The following is a 24,251-nucleotide window of genomic DNA, read 5'->3' as shown; positions in this document are numbered from 1 at the left end:
TATCTTACTTGTAACCTCTGAGCTGCCCCATGTGCAATTGTTTGTTTATTACAGCATCAGCCCGAACAGGTGTGAACAGGTGACTGTGTCTTAGGATGTCACTAGGTGACAGGAAACTTCAGCTTCTTTGTAACCCTGTGGGACCACTGTTGTAACTGTGGCCGGCTGTGGGACCACCAGTGTAACCGTGGCCGGCTGTGGGACCACCAGTGTAACCGTGGTTGGCTGTGGGACCACCATTGTAACCTTGGCCAGCTGTTGGTGGGGACATTGCTAGGCCATGTAGCGTGTGACCAAAGGAGCTGATGAGGAATTTTCATCATCAGCGCAGGAATCGTTAAATGAGTCATGGTTCATCCATGGGACACCATGCAGTTAGAATGAAGAGCAAGGCTCTTGATTACGTCACAAACTGTTTGTGTGTGTGTGCGCGCGCGCGCGCGCGTGTGTGGTTAGCACCTAACCTAAAATAACACTCCTGCTGTTTGACCCAATACTCATATTTCTAGAAATACATTCAGGAAATGATCCCGAATAAGAAAATTCCTGTAATGGAAGTGGTGGTGGTGTGGTTATTAATATTTATAGCCAGTGCTGAAGACCAGGTTGACAGGTCAGGCACTGAGGGAGTGTGTGTGGAGTTGGCAATTAATCACTCAGCAGACTTTTCTTTGAGGGATCAAAACTTAACTCTCTGGGGCTGGCAAAAAAGGGGGAAAACACACACACACTATATACCACACACTGCACATTACACACATACACCCACACAAACAGACATGCACACTTGTTGGATGAAGCAAAGCTCCAACAATTTTGTTTTACCTCCCACAGCTTATATATCCCCGCAAAATCTTTCAAGCAATAGAAAAATTACAATGTGGTTTATGTTCTATTTTTCTAAGTCAATGATTACAATGAGTATATGTAGAAAAAAAAATTCCAGCATGTTCCTCAATACCATTACATGATTAAACGTTTTACATATTACAGGTGAAAAACAAATTATTCCTAAGAACCCACATATACTGGTATCTAAGCAACTTATTATAGTTTGACAAAGTATAAGCAAGCAAGGTATTTTTCTCAGTCAGTTCTCTTACTGGCAGGCTGTGATTTGCAGTTACAAAGAAAGAATCAATCATTTTATTACTTATCTTTAAAAATCTTAAAAAAAAAATCACAAGTCTAAACTAAAAAAAATTTTTTTAAAGATTCATTTATTATATATACAGTGCTCTGCCTGCATGTATGCCAGAAGAGGACACCAGATCACATTATAGACGGTTGTGAGCCACCATGAGGTTGCTGGGAATTGAACTCAGGACCTCTGGAAGAGCAGAGTAAGTGCTCTTAACCACTGAGCCATCTCTCCAGCCCCTAAACTTTTATATATGCAAAACTATCAGTCATTTCTACTTCAAATCCTCAGAGCGCACACCTATTCGCCAACAATTTTTTAATTAAATCATATCAGGAAGATGAGGGTAAAGATGGGTACAAGAAATTAATCATCACTTTGATCACCAGCCCAGCTTCCGGAGGAAAAGCACATCAGCTAGTGCTGGCTGGGCTGCCATTGTTCCCGTCCTCTGACTTCAAAAAAATCTCTCAATAACCAGGAGTGTACCTTTCTGAACTTCAAATTGTTCCCCAAGATTTTCTATGTCAAAGCCACAAACGAAAGCATCTTAACCTAATTTTTTTCTTTTTTGGTTTTTTGAGACAAGGTCTCTCTGTGTTAGCCTTGGCTGTCCTGGGCTCGCTTTGTATACCAGGCTGGCCTCGAACTCACAGCGATCCGCCTGCCTCTGCCTCCCAAGTTCTGAGATTAAAGGCGTGCGCCACCACGCCCAGTTTAACCTAACTTTAATAGCAATCTACATCTCCAGATTCTTTCTGAGGGTGGTGGTTGAATCATTAATCTGCTTTAGCAGCAATGTTTGGAAAAGATAAAAAACTAATACTGCCTAGTGAAGGGCTTAGAGTTTTCACAAATCCATAGATTATGAGGGTGTGATGACTGCAAGGGCAGCAAGCAGAGTGAAACTCCATAGCAGCTTAAAGTCCTCAGGACACGTTGTCCTCGGGGCTCTGCCTCTCCAAGGCACGCCCACCCTGGGTGTGCTAACCGGTGGGCTGCACTACAAGAGTTCTAAGCTGTTTGCTGTTTTTCTTGCATTGCATCCAATAATTAAAGAAAAAAAAGAAAAGAAAAGAAATAGACTATACACATCTAAAAAGTAAGGAAGCCATTTGTTTGCTCATAGCACAGGCACTCAGTGACATGTATAGTTATTTTTGTTTGTTTGTGTTTTGAGACAAGGTATCTCTGTGTAGCCCTGGCTGTCCTGGACTCATTTTGTAGATCATGTTGGCTTCGAACTCACAGCAATCCGCCTGCCTCTGCCTCCTGAGTGCTGGGATTTAAGGTGTGCGCCACCACACCCGGCACATGTATAGTTATTAAGTTGCACCTTCAGAACTTTATCATAAAGAGAAGAAGAAGAAGAAGAAGAAGAAGAAGAAGAAGAAGAAGAAGAAGAAGAAGAAGAAGAAGAAGAAGAAGGTGTCTACAAGGGCAGATTTGGACTCACGCTTACATAAAGCGTGATGGCCACCAGGTAAACTGAGTCAGGTAATGTCGAGGCAAAACAACTTGGCAATGGACTCTGCCGTGCTTGGCTGGGGTGAGATTCTGTTTCTCTTGTTTTGTAATCAGGTTTTATAATAAATTCCCCTTTTGTCCCACAAATCCTCTTCAGTTCACTCCTAGTTTTTCAGTCACTCTGGGCATCGTGGCCTCCTTCTCTCAGCCTGTCACACTAACTTAGCATGCGTTTCTTGTGTGCACATCTCTCTCTGGGTTTGCTGCTGGCTGGTGACACAGTTCACGGTCCTACGAGTGTGGGAGGAGCCCAGGCTTTGGCGCTGGGAAACCCAGGTTAGCTTCGTGATTCTGTTGAGACTTCGGGTGAAGTCACTGTGTACTGGAGTAACACAGTGGGGCCGCCACACCCACCTAGCCTTTACAGCCGTGCTTCATAGCCAAACTCCGGGCCTCCTGCTTGCCTGGCAGGCACATGCATGACGTGCTGCGGCATCTCGCCAGCCCTGTTTCCTCATTTTCAGTCATTCAAGGACCAGGCCCATAGGAAGGTGTCACCCACATTCAGGGTGGGTCTTCTTTACCCTATTAAAGCTCTTTGGACACACCCTCAAAGACACACCCAGAGGTGGTTTCCATGGTAATTCTAAATTCCATTAATTTAACACTGAAGATTACCCACCACAGAGGCTGCTATTAAGAATTATGCTGGACCAGCACTCGGGAGGCAGAAGCAGGTGGATTGCTGTGAGTTCGAGGCCAGCCTGGTCTACAAAAGTGAGTCTAGGGCAGCCAGGACTGTTACACAGAGAAACCCTGTCTCAAAAAAACCTTAAAAAACAAAAAGAATTATGCTGGGGGCTGGAGATGGCTCAGTGGTGAAGAGCATTGCCTGTTCCTCCAGGGGACCTGGGTTTAATTCCCAGCACCCACATGGCAGCTCACAATTGGCCCAGTCTGGGGTACCTGGTACCTTCACACAGACATGCATGTAAGTAAAGCATCAATGTATACGAAATAAAAATAAATTAATAATTAAAAAATTATGCTGGGATAACTGGCACACACCAGGCATCCTTATTTCAAGGGCTTCTTTGGAGAATGAAGTGTAAAAACTGCTTGCTGTCCACACCTTCCTAGATGTTGGAAAACAGATGTCCTTTCCACTTCAATTCCCTAAACTTACAGCAAAGACACAGCCCTGAGCTGAGCGCTGGGCAGAAGGCTCTCAGGAGAGTAAGGGTCAGAGCAGCCGGAGTTCTCAGGTCCTGCCAGGGCATGCTGGCTATAGCCACAGTGGAGGAAGCTTCAAGGAACTCATGCGGAGTCCCTTTTAGCTGTCATTCAAGATCTTGGCTTTTTCCCACTCGTAGATGGGCCTTAAATGCTGCTCTATAATTAATCACATAAAGTATGCCTGATACTCACCTGTGGGGAGGAATATCTCTGTTAAATCAGGCAGTTAGGGCTGACAATAGTCACCTAGTGTGTGGCAGTCTACAGACGACAGAGTGTTCTGGATGCCCAGGGTATCATTAACCCGGTAGCTGGATCTCCATGCCTGTGGCTCGGTTCATGTTTCTTTCTAAGGAACTTACTTTCAGCTCAGTTCGCTTTTCCTTTTAATTTACAAGCATGGGAAAGCACCCAGTTCCATCAAAGCCAATTCTGAGACCTTTGAACTGTTGGAACTACGAAATTTGAGCTAGTCCCAGATGTGTCTCACCAAGACCCCTTGAGACTTGACAAGACACTGTGGAGACCTAAGAGTGTCACAGTGCCCTAATTAGCATTAAGCCACAGCAGGCCACAGATTGCATGAGCACGCGCACACACACACACACACACATTCTGTATCTTGTATGTCCCGTGCTCTTGCCACACACTTTGCGTCCTTGACACAAGCTCATACATCATTATGTAGACGGGTAATAAACCTTCTGACTTGTAAAACAACTCACACACAGGCTCTTGGAATTTTAGAAAGTGTGACCTGCTTTATTGCATTTATTGTGCGCGAATGTGCACATACCACAGCCCAAGGATGGAAACCAGAGGAAGAGAGTTGGATCTCTCCTTCCACCATGTGGGGCCCAGGGGTGGAATTCAGGTCATGGGTTTGGTAAGCCATCTCAGTACTCTAAAGATGTAGCCCAGGCTGGCCTCAAACTGGTGACCCGCCCCCTCATCTTCCCTTCCTCAGTATAGCACATTAGCATGTACCACCACAACAGTCTTACTTAAGAACCCTGAAATTGTAAAAAACCCTGTTTCTAATGGTGGTATGGCTCAGTCTTTGATCCTAGAGCTTTCTATTTACTGCAAACAAGTACTCGTGGTGTGGCTCAGCCCTAGCACGCACCTTTGATCTAAGAGCTTTCTGTAAACAGGATTAAATAAAGTAAAGCTAGGTCAAGAGGCAGAGCAAGAAACCAGCTGACTGACAAGGATCAAACAGAAAGGAGGGGTATTGGCTGAAGGATATTTAAGATAGTGTGGAGAAGGAGAAAGGGCTCTCTCTCTCTCTCTCTCTCTCTCTCTCTCTCTCTCTCTCTCTCTCTCTCTCTCTTTCTCTCTCCCCCTCTTCTGGAAACCAGCTGAGTAGGAAGGTTAGCTGGGTGCTTTCTCTGCCTCTCTGAGTTAGTAGGTTTTCTCTCGAATACCTGGCTCCTGAGTCTTTATTGGTAAAATAGAACAATTGGGATTTTCTTCATTATAACAACAGTAAGGAGACACCATGACCGAGGCAACTTGTAGAAAAAAACATTTAATTTTGAGTTTTTTCTTAGGCTTAGTCCATTATCAACATGGTGGGGAGTGTGGTGGCTCACAGGCAGGTGTGGTGGGGGAGACATAGCTGGAAGCTGTGTATCCTGATTCACAGGCTGAAGGCAGTGGGGGGGGGGGAGGGAGGGAGCTGGGCCTGGCATGGGCTTTTGAAACCTCAAAGCTAGCTCCAAGTGACACACCTCCTCCAACAAGGCCACCTCTCCTAATCCTAAAACTGTTCCACTCCTGTCGAGTAAGCATTCAAACATGTGAGCCTACGGGGCCATTTGAGGAAGGGTTCATTTTGTTCTGCATTTCTATTTCATAAAACATGTGACACCATGCCTTTCTTTTCCTTTTGTTCCTCATGATATTTCATGGGGATTCCTGTTCCTACCACCTTCATCTCTAAAGTATCATTTCTTCTAGATCTAGTTCCTCCAGGAGCCAGTTGTCCCTTCTTCAGGACACCAACATGCATCACACACTATATGTGTATATATATATATATATATATATATATATATATATATATATATATATATATATATATTATAATGAGCAGCCCCATGTGTGTTGGAGCTTTATTTGCTAGTGTTGTGTAGCTGTGGGTTTATGAGTTCTTGATGAAAGCCAAGGAAAAAAAATGTGTATCCCAGGCTGGCCTCGAACTCCAGATCCTCCTGCCTCTGCCTCCTTCAGCAAATCCTACCAGCCTGCGCCACCAGAACCGGCCACATTATATTTTTAATAAAGTCCTTTTGGTTCATTGTGAAGAGAATGTAACCTTGCCTTAGGCTGGACCCAAGGTGAAAGTAGCTTGGGTAACTTGACCCCACTGAGATTTTGTCTCTACAAACTGATAAAGATAGACTGGGGGGGGGGGGCAGGGGAGAGTGTTTCAGCCCAAGACAAAAGATGGGCTCTGGTGACTCCAGGATATTGTATTGCAAAAAGGACCGTTGATTAGGAGGAAGAGGAAGCCGGAGGAGGAAGCAGGAGGAGAAGGACATTGAGGAAGTGGAAGGAGAGACATCAGAGGTTCCTGCCCATGGTGCATGGTTGGAGGATTTGGCAGCGGGCGACGAGCTTGATGGTTTCCTCCAGGTTCGGTCCAGAGAGGGTGAGGCTTCTTCCGTCGGATAGAGGATCTGCTAGGCTCCTGAGAATTACGCCAGGGGATTTGCTCTGAGGAACTGACACCCAGAAGGTTTCATTCTTGTTCTCCTTAATCTCCTTTCCCTTCTATTTAGGGTAGTCAGGTTGTAAGGGAGGCACACGCCTTTAATAAATTCCCAATAAAGTAGAATCGTTAAGGAATCAGAGCCAACAAGTGGGGCCCAAGATGGGGGCAATTATTAGGCAATACTGATAATTCAACAACAACATATTGGGCGCCACTTGTTGTTGTTAAATTACTAATATTCCTAATAGTGTTTATCATCAGGCCTATAATTACTATTACAAGCAGTATAACCCACTAGTAGCCAATCAAGACACAGACACTTGTTATATTTTAAAGTAGCCTTAGTTAACCTGGGGCAGGGTAGATATTAATCCTCTAAACTGCTTCCCATAGTGGGGCAGGTATGGGATACCTGTCCCAATCCCATGCCATCTGCTTCTAATAATTTCTATCAAGTTACTTCCCACCCATAATCCCATATACTTGTTAATGTTCTTCATCTGGGCTGGATCCTCCAGCCACGTGCTTCTCCTCCATCTAACCCATGGCGGCTTTCTTTTCCTCTCTTCTCCTCCGGTCTCTCTTCCTCCCAAGATCCTCCTGTCTCCCCATGCCCAGGAACCTTAGCCACACCTATCTCATTTGCCCTGCCCTAGTGTGATGGCCTTTTATTAATTAGCATCAAAATATATCAGACCAACTGTTCATACAGTAGAGTATGGGGCTCCCAAAGGCAAGACCCCAGAAAGGGTCTTTTATGTATTAATTATAGGGTGAATGTGTGAATAAGTTTTAGGTAGGGGGTGTTTTGCTTGTTTTGTTTTTTTGAAATAGGGACTCACTATGAAGTCAGGCTGGCCTCTTACTTAGGATAACATTCTTGCCTCAGTTTCCCAAATACTGGGATTAAAAATGCAAGCCACCAGCTTTGAGTAAGGACTTTTGACATGAGCTCTGTGTGGTGATGAGGATGATCAGAAGCTACATTTTATTAACAAAACAATGGGCAGAGTGTGAACCGGTGACTTGTCTGATATCACATGGCTTTCCTCGGTCAGATGCCAAGCCCTTTCTGTTTTGGGAAAAGTGAAAGAAACTAAGTTACAGTGACAATCAGGTCCCTCTTAACTGTCATTAAATGTACCTCTCATCTCAGAGACTAGATGCTTAAGACATCAAGAATTAGAACAGAGGGCCACAGGGGCGGCTCAGTGCTTAAGAGAACTGGCTGCTCTTGCAGAGGACCCAGGTTTGATGTCCAGGGCACATATAGTGGTTCCAACTGTCTATAACCCCCAATTCCAGGGGACCTGGTACTCTCTTCTGGCCTCTACAGGCACCCATCATGCATAGGGTACACAGACATACATGCAGACAAAACACACATACTCAGAAAATAATAAAATTATAAATTCAAAAAAATTAAAACTTTGTATTGTAGTGAAGTATCACTAACAACAACCTCATTTCCATGTTACAAAAAGGGACACTGAAGTTCAGAAAGATTAAGAAACCAACCCAAGGTCATATATCTGGTGAGTGGTCCAGGCAGCATTTGGACCGTTCCAGTGCTGTGAAGAAACACCAGGACCATGGCAACTCTTATAAAAGAAAGAGTTTAGTTGGGGGTTTGCTTACAGTCTCAGAGGCTCAGTCCACGGTGGCATGCTTGACTCTGGAGCAGTAGCTGAGAGCTTCGCCCAGATCTGCAGGCAGAGAGAGCAGCTCTGGGCCTGGTGAAGCCTCAAAGCCCACCTCTAGTGACACACTTCCTCCAAAGAGGCCACACCTCCTAATACTTCTAATCTTCTCAAATAGTGCCACTTCCTGATGATTTAATATTTAAATATATGGTAGGAGGGGTGGAGGGGTGGAGGGGGCATTCTCATTCAAACTACCACAAGGTCAAAGGTCATTAACGGTTATCTTTCACTCCTCTACAGAATAAGTCTTCACATTCATCACTATCAAATGCTGATTCCCAACTATGAAGACAGACTTTGATTCCAGAGAAGCAGAACACAGAGAATGACTGAGTGACTGCGAGGCCAGCTGAGGACTGTCAAGCATTTGGTGAGAACTTGGTTTTAGCTGAGCGGTTGGAGGGAATGACTTTTACAACTTCTCCCACTTAAAGTCTTGCTCCTAATACTTGTCACTGAGGTAGGAGGGTCACTAGTTTCAAGATATCCTGGGCTACGTAGTGAGTTCAAGGCCAGCCTAAACCACACAGGGACACAATCTTGAAAGAGTCTTGGGATACAGTTCAGTGGGGGCAGTGTTTGCCTAGCCTGTTCAGGTCCCTGGCCTTGAATTCCCAGACACCCTGCACGTCGTCACCCCACCCCCACTTCTACCCATCACCCCTCGCCATACCCACCCACTGCAAGCTAGGTACTGTTACATTAAAAAAAAAAAGTTATCACACTATCTTGATAAATATAATACTTAGAAGATCAAGGTGCAATTTTAGCATTCTAAGACCCCCTCCCCAGAGCTCCATGCTGAAGTGTGACAGCACTGGGGACAGCTGGCCCAGCTGTCAACTTGCAATGTTTCCCCCTTTTTCTTTTTATCCAGGACTAGGTCACGCAGCCCCCAGGGGCCTCATGTGCGTGAAGCGTGAACACTCCAGCCTTGCTTCTATGCACCAAAGCGGTGCCTCGCTGAGCTCCGCTGTACAGCAGGCGTGGTTCTCGGGAAACACCCTACAGCTACAAGTCCAGGGCTAGGGAGACCTAGCGGCAGCTTCTCGATCCACAGACATGTCCTCCGTGTGGGGAGGGCCTCCTCTGTCTGAGTCTAAGGACAGTGGTACTTCTAACACTGTCCCAGGACGTTAGGTCCCTTGGGTCTCCCTTTTTTTTTTTTTTTTTTTTTTTTTTGCTTGCCTCTGTATTGTGACGATAACGTGCTGTCTGAGTTTAAGACGCAAATCCTCTGTCTGGGTCTTGATGTGTAGGCTGGTTGAGTATTCCCTGAGCTTTGAGGGGCTTTGCTGGGACTTTGAGAGCAACAACCTAAGCAGGAACACTGCTAGGGAGGCCTAGTGCCTGGCGGGTCTTCCAATTGGGGCCCTTTTGTGTCTGTTCATTTCTCACTGGCTGGCTGTTCCCATATCATTCCGTGTAAGAATGCCCTGGGATTTAGAGCAATATCCTTTCTCCATCCTGTATGTCTCTCCCTGCTGCGTCTCCTCTTTCCTCACTCTCTGGTGCCTGCAGGTCACCATATAAGGTCCTACTGAGCCTGAACTGGATTTGCCTACAGTGAACTTTTCCTAGAGAAACAAATCTCAGTCCAAGTGGCTGCCACCTCCTCAGATCTGTGGAAGGGGAGATTTGGTCTCTCAGGGGAGGTAACAGCTACAGAGCCCATCTGCCTGCCTCCCTCAACCAGCGTGTTTCTGCAGGTGGGCTGGAGGGGTTTACCCAGTATGGAGTTGACAGTGTGGATTTAGAGACCATCAGTGAGACTTGAGTAGAAGTATTGGCCCCCATAGCTTACTGGCTGTGCATTCTGGGCAAATCACTCAGCCACGTTGGGCCTCAGTTTTCCCCTGTAAGATCTTTAAAATGGGGATAATGATAACCATGCCACAGATCATTTTGAGAAAGTCCACAAAAAGTTCATGTTTTCTGTGGGAAACATATAACAGCTGACTTGGGGGGGGGCAGGAAAGGGGGGTACATGCATGGTGATGAGTGCCTGTAATCTCAGCACTTGAAAGGTGGAAGCAAGAGGACCAGGAGTTCAAGGTGATCATTCACTACACAACGAGTTCAAGGCTAGCCTGGGCTACATGAGTCCTTGTCTCAACAAACAACAACAAAGCTAGCTGCTACTGTTAGTGGTTCCCACTCCTGCTATATTCCTTTTGTCTTCTAGTGGCAGCCTTTGCATTGTGTTGACCGACTACATGTCCTAGTTGGCTTTCTCTTGCTATGACAAAACACTGAGCCCAACACTGAGAGACGGGGAGGTGTGTCAGGGCAGAGACTCAAGACGGGAGCCTGGAGTCAGGAACAGAAGCAGTGACCATGAGGAACACTACTTATTGGCGTACTTTCCCTGGTTTGCTGTGCTTACTTTAAAAGAAAATTAATTTATTTCTATTTATGTTTATTTGTATGTGTCCAGGTTAGTTTATGAGCACTACATTCATATGGGTGTCCTTGGAAGCCAGAAGGTGTCAGATTCCCTGGAGCTGGAGTTAAAGGCAGCTGTGAGGCCACCTGGTGTTGGAAACCGAACCCAGGTCTTCTGGAAAAGTGCAAATACTCTTAATCCTTGAACCATCACTTCAGCTCTCATTCTGCTCTCTCTCTTTCTCTCCTCTCTCTCTCTCTCTCTCTCTCTCTCTCTCTCTCTCTCTCTCTCTCTCTCTCTCTCATGTTTTGAGACAGGGTTTCTCTGTGTAGCCTTGGCTGTCCTAGACTTACTTTGTAGACCAGGCTGGCCTTGAACTCATAGCGATCCACCTGCCTCTGCCTCTGGAGTGCTGGGATTACAGGCGTTCGCTACCACATCCGGCTCTCATTCTGTTTTCTTTCTTTCTTTCTTAAAAAATATATTTATTTATTTAATGTATATGACTGCTTTATACCTGCAGGCCAGAAGAGGGCACCAAATCTCGTTATAGATGGTTGTGAGCCACCATGTGGTTGCTGGGAATTGAACTCTGGTTGTCTGGAAGAGCAGGTGGTGCTCTTAACCTCTGGGCCATCTCTCCAGCCCTCATTCTGTTTTCTTATAGCAGCCAGGACCACCTGCTCAGAGGTGGCACTGCTGGCAGTGGCTGGGCCCTCCCACATCAATCATCAATTGAGAAAATGTCGCACAGACCCACCTATAGGCAATCTGATGAAGGCATTTTTTTTTCCAGTTCAGATCCCCTCTCCCCAGATCACTCTAGCCTGTGTCAAGTTGACCAACAACCTACAAACAGAAGCTTGTGGAAGAGATCCTGTACAGAGAGCCCTGCTCCCACCGTGAGGCTGGGCTCTCTGTGTTGGGGTGAGCCTGGATGACGGAGGCTGTGTGTGCTGAGAAGACTGTCCCAGGGCATGAAGCGCTGAGCCCTGAGTACAGTGCCATTGTGGATACAGAGCACAGGACACTTTGCATGGTGAGTGAAACAGGCCTAAGAGCTGGGTCTCCCACTAGAGTGACTCGATTGCAGACTAAAGATAGCCTCATCTTTCTATGACATCTCTCCTCTCCAACCTCTAGCCCTCCATTTACGTCTTTCTGCACATTTCCAAATCAGATACACCCATCGAGTCATTTCATTCCTGTAGGATCCCTGGGATATGTTTTGTCTGCCCATGTAGCGGTGGAGACACGGAGGCCGAGAAATCTCCACTGGTACCTTGTCCTGGTGAGTCATATTAACTTGGCAGAATCTAAAGTCACTGGCATAGCTGTGAGAGATGGTCTAGTTCGAGGTGGGTCTCTTGAGGATGTCTAACTTAGGTTAGTTGACAAGGAAAGACCCATCTTAACCGTAGGCAGAACCAGTCCCCAGGCAGGGATCTTGGACTATATGAAATAAAAAAACAAAAACAAAACTGAGCTGAGAACAAACACTTAATTGCTCTCTGATTCTTGACGACGCATGTGCTCGGACCGGCTGCTCCGAGCTTCCTCTGCCGTGATGGACTGGGACTGTACCCTTGAGCTGTGAGCTGAAATAAGCCCGTTGTCCATTGAGTTGTTTTTTTTTTTTTTTTTGTCTCAGTGTATTTCATCACAGCAACAAGAAAAGGAAGTAAGACATTATCCAAACTACACAACTGGGAAGAGGCAGGGCTGGGCTCCACAGCGGAGTCCCTGCTGCCCCATCTCACACGCTAGGTTGAGTTTATCTGGCCATAGAGATCCACGATGTTTCTTGCAGGCTTTGGTTCATACAAGTAGATGGTAGGTCAGTAGAAGAACAGGCCTTCCCTGTGAGGCTCAGGCTGGGGACGCTCCCTAGGAAAGAGGCGAATGGACCATGGCAAACATGGTCTGAAAGTAACAATTATTTCAACCAAAATTAATTTGGATTTACCAAGTGAGCAAGCCATGGTGTGGTGGGACCGATGGGGGGGGGGGTTACGTGCTTTCAGAATGGTTCCTTTTGGGTGGAGGGCTTTTGGGTTTTGCCCTCCCTTGACTGATCCAGGGCTGGAGGGTCAGAGGCACTGATGTAGAGGCATTAGAGACTGAAACTGGCAACAATGAACAAGCACACCGTAAGAAAAAGTGACCCCATGATGGTTGGCAAATTTACTTCTAGGGAGAAACACATCTGCCATTTGTAGAGGATTTTTTTTTTTTAATGGAATGAAGCTTATTTATTAACTTGTCTCTGCAATCTCTGATCCGGAGGACACTGGAACCATTTCGATGATTCTGTAACTAAGGTCTCCACACTCCACCCATTTCCACAGGCTGTAAGGTCAAATGCTCGAGTGCACATGTGCACACATACACGCTCCCATGCACCAACACACAAGTGTACACACACAGACACATCACGTACAAAAGTACACACATACATATGCACGGACACACAGACACACACACATGCAGGCACACAGACATACAGACACACCACGCACGTACACACACACACACACACACACACACACACACACACACACACACACCATGGTGGTCCCTATCTGCTGGTCTTTGTCAAGACAATTACTACTGATTTCCACTGCCTCTCACCTGGGCCCTGCGGTGAGCCCCTCCCTGAACCCAGCCCTGTACCCGGTCCCTCCCTCCTCCACTCTGCCACCTATTAAGTTTTTCTTTGCATTTATTTCCTGATAGCTTCATATAGGTATATAACATATTTTGATTATATTTATTCCCTATTCCTCTCTCTGACCCCCATCCCTGGACTACTACTTCCCCACAAAGATGTCCTCCTCCACTTTTTTGTTCCTGTGATATGACATTGTCATCTACAAATATGTTGGACCCCATTTATCACCATCCTGATCACTGTCCTGGGGGAGGTGCCCCGTGGGTGGTAGGTTGGACACACCTGGGCCTAGACCTCACCCTCATACCCACGGTGTTACTACTTTATGCACAGCCTCTGAGTACTTCCTAACCTCATCCGGCCTGCACAGCTGCTGCCTGGCTGTCCTCTCTTGATTGGCATTGCTCCCGAGGTTAAGCCTTATTTCTGTCATTGCGGATGCATTTAGTTGCACCCAACAGCTGGGGAGAAGTCTATGTCTGTGGGGCAGGGTCTATGTCTCTTTCATTTCTGTGTCTTTGGTGCTGGGTCTAGGGACCAGTACATGGTAAGAGCTCTGAAAGCACCAGCTGGGTGAAAGAATGCGTTCTGATACCTTGACCTGTTATTTATGTTAATTTTAGATCAAGCAAGTCTCAGAATAGACATGTTCAGGATGAGCTCTCGGATGCTCAAAGACCTAATAGCTAAATAGCTTACTCTGTTTGCGCTATTAAATTAAGAGTCTGGAGCTAAAGAGATTGCTTAGGGGCCAGGAGACTCTAGTTGGGTTTGCTGCCACTTGTTTCATGACCACGTAACGTTTTTGAAACAATCTCACTGCAAACGTCAATAACTCAGATTTGTATGCCAAAGGATGTCATGGTTCACCGAATGAACGTTATCAGATTCATCCCCGCCATGGTGACTGTGACTGGAAGGTCTTGTACCTTCTTCCTGGCAGCAGGCCTGATGCTGCCACAGTGCAGATACTATTTCAGCATCCTGCTGTTCAAGACAGCAACGTCTACTAGCAGACCCTTGGGAATGGCCCTTGGATCCTGGTAATGACACACATGTGTGTGAGAGAGATTTGAGGCTCAGAGGTGCGGGGGCCCACAGAGGCAGCAGGCTCTACTTGAAGCACTCACGGCTTGTGGCTTAAAGAATGGATTTGATTCCTTTTATTTATTTATTATGTATACAGTGCTCTGCCTGCATGTATGCCTGCAGGCCAGAAGAGGGCACCAGACCTCATTAGAGATGCTTATGAGCCACCGAGTGGTTTCTGGGAATGGAACTCAGGACCTCTGGAAGAACAGGAAGTACTCTTTATGCCTGAGCCGTCTCTCCAGCCTCTCTGCATTCTGTTTTGAGATAGGTCTCTCACTGAACCTGCAGCTTACCTATTTGGCAAAGCTGGCTGGACAGCAAGCCTCAGGGATCTGCCTGTCTCCGCCCACTCAGTGCTGGGGTTATAGGCACACACAACCTCATCTTTTTATGTGGTTTCTGAACTCAGACCCTTATGCTTGCATGGCAGACATGCTAGTGACTGAGACATCTCCCCAACCCTGACTCTTTAGATTAAAATGATGACTTTTTAATACAGTAAATTGGTTGAGATTTAGAAATGTGTATAAATAGCTTTTTGGCAAGGGCATGGGGGAAATGGTCACAAGCACACTGCCATATAAAGGGTAAACAGAGCTGACCTCTCCGGAAGGCAATTTGGCAACGTGACCAGTTTTAGAGATCAAGAGCTTAGCAATTTCATTTCAAGTATATAACAGAAGGAAACAATTATGTCTAAAGGAAAACTTCAAGTCAGTAATAGTCCCTGCATCCTTCTGCTTGAAGGCAAGTTCGGAAGTTACCTAATGCTTAACAACAGGAACAGGTAACTAAGTTGCCATCTACGTACAGTACTGCGGAAAAGCATCAGTGTAAAGTGCTGATGAACAGGCTACAAAACAGTGCCACCTCCTAAATAAAACATGTTCCCGGCGAAAAGCAATATGTACTCAGATAGCCATCCAAAGTGCTACCTTTTCCCTCCTTTTTACTCTGTTCTTTAGAAAGAGTCTCACCAGGGCTGGAGAGATGGCTCAGAGGTTAGGAGCACTGATGAGATCTGTATACATAATAAATAAATCTTAAAAAAAAAAAAAAAGAAAGAAAGAAAGAAAAAAAAAAGAGTCTCACCATGTAGCCCCATCTGGCTTCAGACTGGTAATCCCCTGCCTCAGCCTCCTGAGTGTGGGATTACAAGTGTGCACAGCCTCATCCCTGCATACTTTTGCTTTTGAAGGGTGGGATTATACATTATTATTCCCTTGTGGTAACTGTCAGCCTTTTCTTGCCCTGTAAAGAAAATGATTGTTGAAGTCGGGGCTGGCAGCTCAAGACAAACAGTGTAGCCAGAAGCTAAGAATTCCCAGGGTCACGCGAGAGGGTCGGGTCGGCTGCAAAATAAAAAGCCAGGGAATGCCTTTTTGATGCTGGCCTGGATGTTCTTTCAGTTTATCAAAGGAACCCTCAGCTGGGGGATGTGGGCGGAGGGAAGAACTGCAGTGCAGACTTCCACTCTGGTTTAGAAACGCCTGTATTTATAGCCTGCGCAGTGACCTTTCTAGTTGATTGCAATTTATGGTCTCTTAATTGGTTTTCTCGAAACAAGCAGTTGGTAACTCATATACCAGCAGGAGAGGCCTGAATCTCATCAGGGTGTTGGTGGGGGAGGCGGGAGTTGGGGATGGGGGGTGAGGGGTGGGGGCTTGAACCATCGGCTCTGCGCAGGCTCCCTGACAGGCTGGATTATTACTGCACCTTTAACTGCTCTGTGAGTCACAGCAAGGAGATGGTGGAGAAGCTGGGCTTGACATGAGTTATCTCTTTATGGTCTATATTTATGTGTCCTCCCTCAGGGACGTCTGTGGACAATTTCTAAGGCTGGGCAGCTTTTCTTTGACATTTGGGACCACCTGCTTGGTAGCCAGGCAACAGAAGAGTCCAGTGTGTTGGACAGAATTGAAAGGCTAAGGCGGGGAGAACGCAAGTTGCTTCTTAACTCAGTGGACTAAAATAACCACAAGAAAGGGCCTGGGAGGAAAAGCCGAAGCCACAGCCTCCAGCGTTTGCTCACTGTGATGTGTCACATAGCTGTGTCTTCAGGACATCCCCTTCCGCTGCCATGTAAAAACAATCTAGTAAACATTTCTCCATTTTTCTTTCTGGTTTTGTGTTTTCTTCAAAAGCTAAGGCTCTTCTTTCTTTTTGAGGTTATAATGTAATCACATTTCTCCCTTCTCTTTCCTTCCTCCAATTCTTTCCACATACCCCTCCCTGCTCTCCTTCAAATTCATAGCCTCTTTTTCCACTAATTGTTATTGCATGTGCGCACGCGCACACACACACACACATACGCACATGCACACACACACATGCACACACACACACACACACACACACACACACACACACACACACACACACACATTCCTGAATAGAATTTGTTCAGTCTGTGTAATGTTACTTGTATGTGTGTTTTTAGGGCTGACTGGACAGCCGATTGGTGTGCTCCTCTTTCCCCAGCTTTCCTCAGTTGCCTGTAGCTCTGTGCAGGGTTGTGTTCTCCTGGGCTTTTCCCCATCATCTGGCTCTGCCCCCACCTTTCCCAAGTTCTCTGAGCCTTAGGTGGGGAAGTTTCCTTGATGAGGGACGAAAACTATATTCCTCAGGTTAGACCCTAGAGGAGGGCGTGGGAAGTCTGGGTCAGTACTTCCCTTTAGAGGCAGGAATTTGTCCTGTGAGGCATGTTTCCTCTGGATCTGGGTATGAAAATATCCAGGGCCACACTAGCTGGAGTGCAAAGGGAGCTGCTCAAGGTGACACTGGGGTTGGGGTCAGGGAAGGTAACCCAGCATGTGCTTGGCATCATGTTAACTAGAATTTATCTATTTTTCTTTTCTCCCCACCCCTTGCTCTTCTCCCCCAAACCCTATTGACAGGGTCTTGCTTGTAACCTTGGCTGGTGTTTGCTCACAAGCAGATCTGTTAGTCTGCAAGCTGATATGATCTGCCTCCAGGTTGCTTAGCAACCTCTGACATCATCACCTGCCCACCGTCAGGTGTGTGCCAGACTATAAAAGGATAAGCCTGCTACCCATCTCTCACTCTTGCATTCCTATTCTTTTTTTTTTTTTCAAGACAGGGTCTCTCTGTGTAGCCTTGGCTGTCCTAGACTTGCTTTGTAGACCAGGCAGGCCTTGAACTCACAGAGATCCGCCTGCCTCTGCCTCCTGAGTGCTGGGATTAAAGGCGTGCACCACCACGCCTGCTCTGCACTCCTATTCTTACATACTCTCTAAGGGGTGCTTCCTTTCTCTGTATTCTCTCTCTGTCTCGGTCTCTGTCTCTGTCTCTCTGTCTGTCTGTCTTGTTTCACTGTTTCTCTGTCTCTGTCTCCCTCTACCCTCTTGGCTCACTCAGGCCCTAAGTCCTCTCCATTTCCCTTCTCCCAACGCAATCTCTCCATATCAGTTCTGTTGCGTCTCACCGTTTAATTTTAAATCCTAACAGCTGGCCTGGCACTCACTTTAGAGATAGATCAGTCTGACTTCCAACTCAAGACAATCCTCCTGACTCGGGCTCCAGAGTGATGGGATAGCAGCCATGAGCCACCATGCCTGCTTGAATTGAGTAACAAACTTCACTATGAAGAACTGCCTCTGTTTTCGAGCTTGGCACAACTGAGGGCATCCCACCAGTAAGTGATGGTTGAGTGTACGCAGTTTGGGGTTCCACACTCTTACCTCCCCCACCGTCTACTCTGAAAGAGAAGATGGGGATCCCTCAAGGCACGGACACAGGAAACATCAGTGACAGCCAGGTCATTCTTGGGGATGGCAGTAGGTTCTAGAAAGCTTGGGGTTCTCATGGGTGAAACACATGTCTGCTTTGAAATGTAATCAGCTGTGCACAGTCTCAAGAACCTTGGTTGCCTAGGAGTCCTGCAGCTGGTGGCTGCCAACCAGGAGCAGCTTTCACCTCCCACACAGAAGGGCCAGACCTTTGGTGACATCAGAGGAGCCAGGATCTCTTCTTATGGGATCCTATTTCAAATATGTCCTTTGGGTGAAGACCGACAGTATTTGAACAAAGTAGGTGTGATTAGGGAAACGTTGTTTATAGCCACTGACCTAGCTCTCCAGGAAGTCCAATTTATGTTATGGTTTTAACATGCTCAGTTATGAAGAAATTGGAAAGTACAATAAAGAATATACATAAATAAATAAGTAAATAAAGCATGTGGCAGTCCCCATAGTGGCTCAGCAGTCATTCAGGCTTAGGACCAGATTCTAGGTTTGTTACTTACCACTATGTGACCACCTTGGGAAAATCTTAAAATCCTTCTTTGCCCTGTTTTTTTTTTTCCTAGACAAATAATAAAAATTTATCTTTCCAAATCCCTCTATTATTTCTTTTTTGGAAAGATTTACTTATCTTATGTATATGAGTGCTCTATATGCATGTACACCTGCAGGCCAGAAGAGGGCATCAGATCTCAGTATAGGTGGCGGTGAGCCTCCATGTATTTCTGAGAATTGAACTCAGGACCTCTGGAAGAGCAGACAGTTCTCTTAACTGCTGAGCCATCTTTCCGGCCCCCTCCCTTTATTTTTTAAATGGGATGTTGAGAAGTATAGAAAAGATAATTGTGTTTGACCATCTGACCAGCTATTTTAAATTAGAATTTGACGTCTCTCTCTCTCTCTCTCTTTCTCTCTCTCTCTCTCTCTCTCTCTCTCTCTCTCTCTCTCTCTCTCTCTCTCTCCCCCATTATTCCCTGGGCAGATACCCCACCATTGAACTACATCTCTAGCAATTCTATTTATTTAATTTCAGTGGTGTGTGTGTGTGTGTGTGTGTCCATGCATGTACTCCACAGTGTATGTGGGTGTGTAGGTTGGAGAACAACCTCAGATGCCTGCCCTTGTTTTGGGGCACAATCTCTTTGATGTACATCGCATTATAAGTCAGACTTCTGGGGATTTTCCTGTCTCCACCTCCCCATCTTGCTGTTGGAGTCCTAGGATTACAGACATAAATTTCTGGGCCCGGATTTGACGTGGGTTCTTGGGATTCAAACTTGTGGCCTTCATATTTGCACAGTGCATCCTTTAGCCACCTAGCCACCCACCCTTCCCCCACCCCACCCCACCCTACCCCACCCCCCATCAAGGACCTTTGCAACTCTTTAATGTACATTTTTCTTTCTGAGGAAGACTTTCATTCTGCACTGAGTTGCACCATGTAGCTCTGGCTGGTCTCAAACTAACAGCAATCCTTCTGCCCCAGCCCGCAAGCATGAGCCCCCCCCCCCTTCTGCCCCAGCCTGCAAGCATGAGCCCCCCCCCCCCACGCCTAGCTTTTAGATTACATTTAAAAAGGAAATATTGTCAAAACTATTTTCCCAGAGAGTTTTATAAAAATGTCACAGTCACTTAGCAACACAGAGGTGGACTCACAATTTGATCAACATAAGGCCATTGCTAGGATGGGCCACTATTAACACTTGTTATCCACAGAAATCATCTCTGTAGCCAGAAACAACAGCCATTTCTCTGTGTTTTCCTCTACGGGTAGTTGAGACTATGTGGACTTGAGTTTGGTATTCTGTTTTTTAATGAATGGGTTTCAGGCGGTTGGGAATGCAAATCCCAGGTCTGAACATAGACTCTGAGGACGGTCATCATGAGTATGGTGAGACAGCGCCACGTAGGGGTGGGAGGCTGGATTGCAACGTTGACATCGCCGTTGAAGGGTTAGGTGGTCTCAGACAAGTTCCTGAATCTTCCTAGGAAACGGTTTCCCCCGCCCCCTATCCCGCCCCGACGACCTCAGCCCCGCCCCCGCAAAATGAAGATGTAGACTCGGAACCTTCAAGGCCGGTTCTCTGCCGTTCTTTATTTTCAAGCCAGAAGGCTGCCCATTGGGGCGACTTATAGCAGCAAGAGGGAAGATTGTTAGGAAGAAAAAAGGACACACAAAACTGTCCAGAAGCCGAGACAACGGGCCTTTGAAAGTCCAGACGCCCACGACGCCCACCAACTTTCAAGTACCAAAAGATATCTGCCTCACCTGGCCTGCCTGGTGACCCTGACTACACTGCCAGGGCTCACTGTGTCCTTCCTGACCAATCCCGTGTGGGCACCCTTCCCCCTACCCTCTTGCTACCCCAGGTTCCCTCCCATGTGCGCCCTCCTCATCCCTTCTACATTCGCTAATTCAATGAGTCCCGGGTCTGTTGAATTAAGCCCACTGCTGTCCCTGCCAGAATCCTGTAACAGCTCTAATTGGAAGAAAACAGCCCCAGCCTCTGCCCATCAAAGCTGATTATATCCGTGAGCAGAGGGGCCTGGTCCTTGTCCGGGATGCGCGTTGCACCCTGAGCTCATGCCGCGTTCGTTCCCTGGGGCAGCGCAGGAGTCAGCTCGGGAGAGGTAACGTCCCTGCATCAAGGAGCAGCAGCTGGCCCACAGCTTCTCTGACGGCATAAACAAATTTGTGCACATCGCAGGCAACTGGAAACAACTCATGCTCAAGGCAAGGAATCATTTTTTTTTCTCTTCCCCGCGTTCACTTTTCCCTTCCACGAATCCCAGAGGGATCTGCCAAGCTGGAGGTAAGGATTCACTCCAAGAAAAGGTACTCTTGCCTCAGGGAACCATCCTGAGGGCCCACAGGCCAACCACACACCAATTCCTAGGAGCCTGCTCACGTGAAGCCTGCTCATTTGAAGCCCTTTCTTAGGGAGTCAAAGCAGTCAACCAATCAAGAGCATGCGCCGTTGGCTATTCTGGAACTAGATGAGGAGGCAGAGGGTTCGATACTCACAGGGTTGCACGCAATCGCCCCTTATTCTAAACAACCCCATCACCCTCAGATAAACTCCATATTCATGAAGCAGGCGTCCCATTTCCCTCTCCCTCACAGCTACGGTCCACCACTGTTAAACCACTGCTTCTGAGAGCCATCTTGTGTATATGCTTTGCTTTCTACTTTGGTTACTAAACAGCCTTTGCGTGATGCACACAGGATGCCTGCCTCTTCTTCTGAGATCTCCAAGCACCAAAACTTATTTCAAGTTCCTGGTTTTTTGCTACACTTAGGACTAAGAAGTGTCTTCTGTCCTCTCATTGCCAAGATGTAAGTCTAGGAGTGCAGCCCTAGTCTACTTGATACAACTTTACATGTTTGACCAATGTTAAGAAGCTTCGTTGATTCGGCATGAAGGGTGAAACATTTCAGCAAACCTAAGAAACCATAAAGATGGTCAGTGCAAGCAATCCTGGGGCAGGCACCGTCCTTAAATCAGATGGATTAAGTTGAGATCTTGTCTTGACTACAGTCATTGATAAATAACTCTGCTTACCTTTTCATAAGTATGCTTTATATTCAAAATTTCCATTTCACACTTGGGAGCCAAGATCCACAATTCCTTAATGTGCTTATAACAGGGCATAATCAAATCACACGGAATTTCTGAACAGAAGTGAGATTGAGTTTACAGATTATTTTCTCCTTCTGGTTATGAGTACCCTTGAGATTTTTATGTATAGCATAAATCGGTGCCCCTTTGGCCCATCATGTGGAGGATTCTCCTTTGAACCTATGCCATCCATGTCTTTTTTTTTTTTTTGAGACAAGGTTTCTCTGTGTAGCCTTGGCTGTCCTGGACTTGGTAGACCAGGCTGGCCTCGAACTCATAGCGTTCTGCCTGCTTCTGTCTCCCAAGTACTGGGATTAAAGGCATACGCCACCACACCCAGTGCCCTGTGCCATGGCTTATATTCGTACAAACCTGCCTGGCCTCAGCCCCCTAGGCCTGTGCTCTGGCTGCTGAGCCAAGTGTCAAGCACTGGGTCACAGCCAGGGCATTTCTTCAGAGTATACATTCTCTGCGAAAACAATTGTTATCTTCCAGAAAGAAACAGTACTATCATATCAGGAATAGCATACAGCTACATATGACTCTCCATATGATGTATAGTATTCTTATGGAATAAAATGCCTCCAAGCAGTTCTACCTATCACACAGACTGTCTATAGTATGACAAATCAATGTAAAACATCAGTACACGGAGTGGATTTGATCAGCTGGTGGTCAAACCAGGTCTCTAACTAAAGCTTCAGCCACACGTGAATTCACAGCCTTAGAGTTCCACTTGTCATTCTGGAGGCCTTGTGACCTCTTCTTAAAAACAACAGAAACGTATCTGTTCCATACGGCAAGATACCAAAAGGCACCGGGATCGGGGGAGCAGGACACAGGAATGTCTATCACCACTCAGTGTTCAGCCCGATGTGTCCAGAAGTCAAACCATGCTCCCTGTAGCATTTTCAGCCTGTTCTTCTGACTAAAACATCCTCTTGTCACTACCTGGGCTCCTGCCCTGAGACTCACTAACCCTGTCCCACTGGGACTCTGTGGGAGAAACTGGCTCTGTGCCATTGTAAAGCCATCCAAGTCACCAGCCTCAGCGGGCCTCGTTAAAGTCCTAAGGGAGCAGGGGTGGTGATGGGTGGGAGGCCCTTGGCCTCTCCTGGGACTGCTCTGGCTCCAGACAATGGGTATTCCTGAGGCTCCAGCCCATTCACCCCTATTTCCTCATCTCCTCATCCCTAACAGCCTAGGCTAACTCCTCATCCTGTGCTGGTGCTCTGATACAGTCTGACTCCTCCTCCACAGACCTGCCAGGATAACACTGTTGTTTATTTTTATCTTTTATTGACTCTGATTCTAACAATACCATGAAAGCAAAACACAGGGAAGACATAAAAACACCCAGAGCTGGCACATACCTGCGATCCCAGCACTCGGGGCGCAGAGCTGGCCATGGTGGCACGCACCTGCTATCCCAGCACTTGGGGCGCAGGAGCAAAAGCACTGCTGTGAGTTCAGTTCTAGCCTAGGCTACATAGTGAGTCCCACGCCAGCCAAGGCTACATAGCAAGACCCTGTTTCAAAACACAACACCCCCAAAGTGGCAACAACAGCCCGGCCCAGATTCTTAATACTCAAGAAAATCACTGTTAGTATTTTGTTATCTTTTCAGTATAGGAGTGCATGGAGAGTGCTCAGTTTAATGATTTTTCAAAGGATAACTTTGCTTCCTTGCTTGCGCCTTTTAAAGACTTCTCCAGCCAGGAGGATGATTGATGCTTAACTTGGTCCCTGTCTTATGGAGTCCGCCTTCTTTCTCCTTTGTCCTGTGACTACCCCCAGAGCCTGCGTTAAGCTCATGCTTAGCTGGTTAGCTGTGTCCCACAGGGTTCAAAAGGACAGTGCTAGCTGGTGGCATGGGCAGTACTGGGCCTTACTACGAGCCTCTGGCTGCCTCCTGCCTCTCTGTCGTCCCTGATGCCTCACACACAGATGTGCAGTGCTCACCCCTGCGGCCCTTTGAACTTATGGCCCGTGTGTCCAGCCACAGATCCCCAATCCTTCCCTCTCATTCACATCAGCCTTTCCCTTCCACCATTTGTCACAAAGCCCAGATCAAAGGCTCGTTTCCTCCTCCCACCTCCCCTGCCGGATCCTATGGTTAGAAAAACTTCTTTCTCCTTTCTGCTTATGGTCACGCTATGCTCCACTTCTATGCAAAACCGAAGAAGAAATCGGTGCCCTCATCAGCACCCATGCCCTCCTGCCCTCCGCAGTGCCTCATGGCTGGAGGTCATGCTTGGTGTATCTTTGGCTCCATAAAGCAGATGAACTGAAGCTGACAGTGGCTGTACCAGGCTGTGGGCTCCCCTTCTTTCCTCCGGTCGGCTCTGGGGTGGTTTCCTCTTGGACCTAACACCAACAGGGGGATGAGTAAGGCTCTGATCTGGGTTTTTTTCTGGATCTAGGCTGAGAGTCAGTGGTAGGAAGACAGCAGGAA

General features: G+C 46.8%; 1 protein-coding gene and 2 long non-coding RNA genes across 7 annotated transcripts in view; 2 read left to right on the top strand and 1 right to left on the bottom strand.

The window, feature by feature from the left end:
* The window catches only part of FAM163A (family with sequence similarity 163 member A), an 85,885-nt gene that overhangs the window by 21,724 nt on the left and 39,910 nt on the right, over positions 1–24,251 (bottom strand). The window lies entirely within an intron of this gene.
* On the top strand, positions 8,505–18,447 carry LOC311592449. The gene is made up of 4 exons (XR_014777413.1): positions 8,505–8,636; positions 11,449–11,691; positions 11,864–11,943; positions 17,884–18,447. It is a non-coding gene; the product is annotated as an uncharacterized lncRNA (long non-coding RNA).
* LOC311592454 overlaps positions 19,908–24,251 on the top strand; it is a 33,056-nt gene continuing 28,712 nt past the window's right edge. Inside the window, exon 1 of one of the 2 annotated variants that reach the window (XR_014777418.1) lies at positions 19,908–20,910. This is a non-coding gene — a long non-coding RNA (uncharacterized lncRNA). Of the gene's footprint in view, positions 20,990–24,251 lie in introns of both variants that reach the window. The other variant, XR_014777419.1, reaches the window with a different exon arrangement.

Source organism: Acomys minous (assembly GCF_964271855.1).
Source record: "Acomys minous genome assembly, chromosome: 1".
Classification (NCBI taxonomy): Eukaryota; Metazoa; Chordata; class Mammalia; order Rodentia; family Muridae; genus Acomys; species Acomys minous.
Note: the sequence above shows the minus strand (reverse complement) of the source record. Positions and strands in the feature narration are given on the sequence as shown.